The following is a 5,115-nucleotide window of genomic DNA, read 5'->3' on the forward strand; positions in this document are numbered from 1 at the left end:
GGATAGTTTGGCAGTCTCTTACAAAACTAAACATACTTTTACCATATGTCATAAAGACATCACAAGAAGAGATACGTATAGACCAATATCCCTTATGAATATAAGTGTGAAAATCCTCAACAAAATACTAGCAAACGTAATACAACAGCATATCAAAAATATGGCACACCATAACCAAGTGGGATTTATCCTAGGAATATGAGTGACTCAGCAAAAGAAAATGAATCAATGTACTACATCATGTTAACAGAACGAAGGGGAAAAATAAGTAAGCTCAGGGCTTCCCTGGTGGTGCAGCAGTTAAGAATCCACCTGCCCATGCAGGGGACACGGGTTCGATCCCTGGTCCAGGAAGATCCCACATGCTGCAGAGCAACGAAGCCTGTGTGCCACAACTACTGAGCCTGTGCTCTAGAGCCTGTGAGCCACAACTACTGAGCCCACATGCCACACCTACTTAAGCCTGCGTGCCCAGAGCCTGTGCTCCACAACAAGAGAAGCCACCGCAGTGAGAAGCCCGCGCGCTGCAACAAAGAGTAGCCCCCACTCATCACAGCTAAAGAAAGCCCACGTGGGGCTTCCCTGGTGGCGCAGTGGTTGAGAGTCCGCCTGCCGATGCAGGGGACACGGGTTCGTGCCCCGGTCCAGGAAGATCCCACATGCCGCGGAGCAGCTGGGCCTGCGAGCCATGGCTGCTGAGCCTGCACGTCCGAAGCCTGTGCTCCGCAACGGGAGAGGCCACAACAGTGAGAGGCCCGCGTACCGCAAAAGAAAACCCCCAAAAAAACAAAAAGAGAAAGCCCGCGTGCAGCAACTAGGACCCAATGCAGCCAAAAATAAATGAATAAATAAATTTAATTAAAAAAAAAAAGTAAGCTCATTTCAATCGATGCAGAAAAGGCATTTGACAAAAGCCAAAACTCTTTCATGATAAAACCTCTTAGAGGGCTTCCCTGGTGGTGCAGTGGTTAAGAATCTGCCTGCTGGGCTTGCCTGGTGGCACCACCTGCCAATGCAGGGGACGTGGGTTCGAGCCCTGGTCCGGGAAGATGCCACATGCCACGGAGCTACTAAGCCTGTGTGCCACAACTACTGAGCCTGTGCTCTAGAGCCCGCGAGCCACAGCTACTGAAGCCCGTGCGTCTAGAGCCTGTGCTCTGCAGCAAGAGAAGCCACCATAATGAGAAGCCCACGCACTGCAACGAAGAGTAGCCCCTGCTCACCGCAACTAGAGAAAGCCTGTGTGCAGCAACGAAGACCCAACACAGCCAAAAAATAAATAAATAAATAAATTTAAAAAAATACCTCTTAGAAAACTAGGAGTAGAATTTCTTCAACATGATAAACAGCATTTAATAAAAACCCACAGAGAACATCATATTTGATGGTGAGACTGAAAGCTTTCTTTTATGATCAAGAACAAGACAAGGATGCCCTCTTTCACTACTGCTATTCAACACAGTACTAGAAGTTCTAGCCAGAACCATTAGAGAAGAAAAAGAATAATAGGCATCCAAATTGGAAAGCAGTAGAACAACATCTATTTATGGATGACATGATCCTATATATAGAAAATTCTAAAGAATCCACAAGAAATCTACTAGGGCTAATAAACAAGTTCAGAGAAGTTGCAGGTTACAAGATCAACAAAAAAAATTTGTTGTGTTTCTATACACCAGCAATGAACAATCTGAAAGGAAATTAAGAAAGCAATTCTAATTAACAATAACATCCTAAAAGAATAAAATACCTATCAATAAATGTAACCAAGGAGGTGAAAGAAAGACTTGTACACTGAAAACTACAAAACATTGCTGAAAGAAATTAAATAAGACCTAAATAAGTGGAAAAACATCTTGTGTTCATATATAGGAATACTTAATATTGTGAAGATGTTAGTACTACCCAAAGCAATCTAAAGATTCAACATAATTCCTTCCATAATTCATAATTCAAACTTTCAACAACTTTTTTTGCATAAATGTAAAAACCAACCCTTAAATTCATATGGAATTGCTAGGGACCCCAAATAAAACAGTCTTGAAAAACAAGGAAGCTGAAGGACTCATACTCCTGATTTGAAAATGCACTACAAACCTAAAATAGTCAAAACAGTGTGGTACTGGCATAAGGCTAGACATATAGACCAATGGAGTGGAACTGAGAGCCCAGAAATAAACCTTTACATATATGGCCAATTGGTTTTTGACAAGGGCACCAGGTCCATTCAAAGGGGAAAAGATAGGTGCCTCAACAGATGGTGCTGGGATAACTGGATTGCCACACACTAAAGAATGAAGTTGGACCCCTACCTCACAGCATATACAAACATTTACTCAAACTGGATTAACCTAAATATTAGAGCTACAACCATAAAATCTTAGAATATAGGGGTCAATCTTCATGACCTTGGATTTGGCAATGGATTCTTAGATATGACACCAAAAGCATAAGCAACAACAAAGAAAAATAAACTGGACTTCACCAAAATTAAAACTGTGCGTGCATCAATTTTTCTGTGTGCACTATCAATAAAGTGAAAAAGACAACCCACAGAAGGGGATAAAGTACAGTCAATTCTCATTACTTACAGTAGTTATGTTCTATGAAGTCACCACGAATACTGAACAGATGCTCCTAGGGTTAAGATCCTGGGATCTGGACTTCCCTGGTAGTGCAGTGGTTAAGAATCCACCTGCCAATGCAGGGGATATGGGTTTGAGCCCTGGTCGGTGAAGATCCCACATGCCGTGGGGCAACTTAAGCCTGTGCGCCACAACTACTGAGCCTGCGCTCTAGAACCCATGAGCCACAACTACTGAACCCGCATGCCACAGCTTCTGAAGCCCGTGTGCCTAGAACCTGTGCTCCGCAACAAGAGAAGCCGCCACAATGAGAAACCTGCGCACCACTACCAAGAGTAGCCCCCGCTCGCCGCAACTAGAGAAAGTCCACACGCAGCAACGAAGACCCAACGCAGCCATAAATTAACTAACTAATTAATTTTAAAAGATCCTGGGATCTTCTGGTCATAAGTTTCATCAATCAGTCAATACATAACCTTGCTTCATGTGTTTTTGCTTAAAGACACCTTTTTAAATAGATATTGATATATACTGTTTACTCATTAACGTTGAATTCACGGCCAAGAGCACTATTCCTCATGTCTGAATGAAGCTTATCTAACACACATTTTCTCCACAAGGCACCCCACAGCCTTCTTGCGTTTAGGAATGCTAGACAACACTTTGGTACTACACTTGGGGGATCATTTTAAACAGTGAAATCACCAACAAAAAACACAAAAATATTTTAAAAGTGGCACTAAACATTACAAAAAGGAGGCTTCTTTACAGTCTGAGAGCTGAAACGAGAGGCAAAACGTCACCTTTTTTGACCTCAGCTGGGAATGTACACACTGGGCAACTCAAATATCTTTGCCACTATGCACAAGCACATGAATGAGCACTAAAGTGCCATGAATATTGATTCGGGGGTTACAGTTAAGTTTTAACGAGTAAAATTTGCGTATATAGAATCTGTAAATGAGGATTGACTGTATTTACGAATCGTGTATCTGATAAGAGTGTAACATCCAGAATACATGAAAAACTCCTAAAACTCAACAACAAAAAGGCAACCCAATTAAAAACTTAGCAGGGCTTCCCTGGTGGCGCAGTGGTTGAGAGTCTGCCTGCCGATGCAGGGGACACGGGTTCGTGTCCCGGTCCGGGAGGATCCCACATGCCGTGGAGCGGCTGGGCCCGTGAGCCATGGCCACTGAGCCTGCGCGTCCGGAGCCTGTGCTCCGCGGCGGGAGAGGCCACCGCAGTGAGGGCCCGCTTACCGCAAAAAAAAAAAAACAAAAAAAAAAACTTAGCAAAGGACTCAGACAGACATTTTTCCAAAGACGATATACAAATGGTCGTTAACCACATAAAAGATGCTCAACATCATTAGCCACTAGAGAAATGCAAATCAAAGCCACAGTGAGATATCACTTCACACCTACTAGGATGGTGATAACAATAATTTTAAAAACTGAAAATAAAAGGTGTTGGTGAGGATACTGAGAAATTAGAACCCTTGTATATTGCTGGTGGAATGTAAAACGGCTACAGACAACTGTGGAAAACAGTTTGATGGTTCCTCAAAAAGTTAAACACAGAATTGCCAGATTCAGCAATTCCACTCCTAGATACATACCCAAAAGAACTGAAAATAGGGACTCACACTGTGAGTTGTATGCTGATGTTCACTGTAGCATTTTTCTAGCCAAAAGGTGACAACAACCCAAGCGTCCATCCATAAACAGATGAATACACACACACGTGGGCATACACACTGGAATATTATTCAGCCATAAAAAAGAATGAGGGCTTCCCTGGTGTCTCAGTGGTTAAGAATCCGCCTGCCAATGCAGCGGATATGGGTTCGAGCCCTGGTCCGGGAAGATCTCCCATGCCGTGGAGCAACTAAGCCCGAGCACCACAACTACTGAGCCTGCGCTCTAGAGCCCGCAAGCCACGACTACTCAGCCCACATGCCTCAACTACTGAAGCCCGAACACCTACAGCCCATACTCTGCAACAAGAGAACCCACCACAATGAGAAGCCCACGCACCACAACGAAGAGTAGCCCCCACTCGCCGCAACTAGAGAAAGCCTGCACGCAGCAATGAAGACCCAACACAGCCCCCCCAAATAAAAATAAATAAATTTATTAAAAAAAGAATGAAATTCTGATATATGCTACCGTATGAATGAACTTTGAAAACACTATGCTAAATGAAATAATTCAGACATAAAAGGACAAGGATTGTATGATTCCACTTATTTGAAATATCAAGAATAGGCAAATTCATAGAAACAGAAAGTAGATGAAAAGTTACCAGGGGTTGTAGGGAGGGGGCAATGGAGAGTTATTGCTTAACAGTTACAGAGTTCTGTTTGGGATGATGAAAAGTTTTGGAAATAGTGGATGCTGTTGCCCAACACTGTATATATAATTAATGCCATTGAACTTAAAAATGGATATAATGGCAACTTTTGTTATATTTTACCATGATTTTTTGAAAATTCAGTTAATAAAATGAAAAAAAAATCACTGAAAGC

Source organism: Phocoena sinus, chromosome 17 (assembly GCF_008692025.1).
Source record: "Phocoena sinus isolate mPhoSin1 chromosome 17, mPhoSin1.pri, whole genome shotgun sequence".
In the NCBI taxonomy this organism is placed as follows: Eukaryota; Metazoa; Chordata; class Mammalia; order Artiodactyla; family Phocoenidae; genus Phocoena; species Phocoena sinus.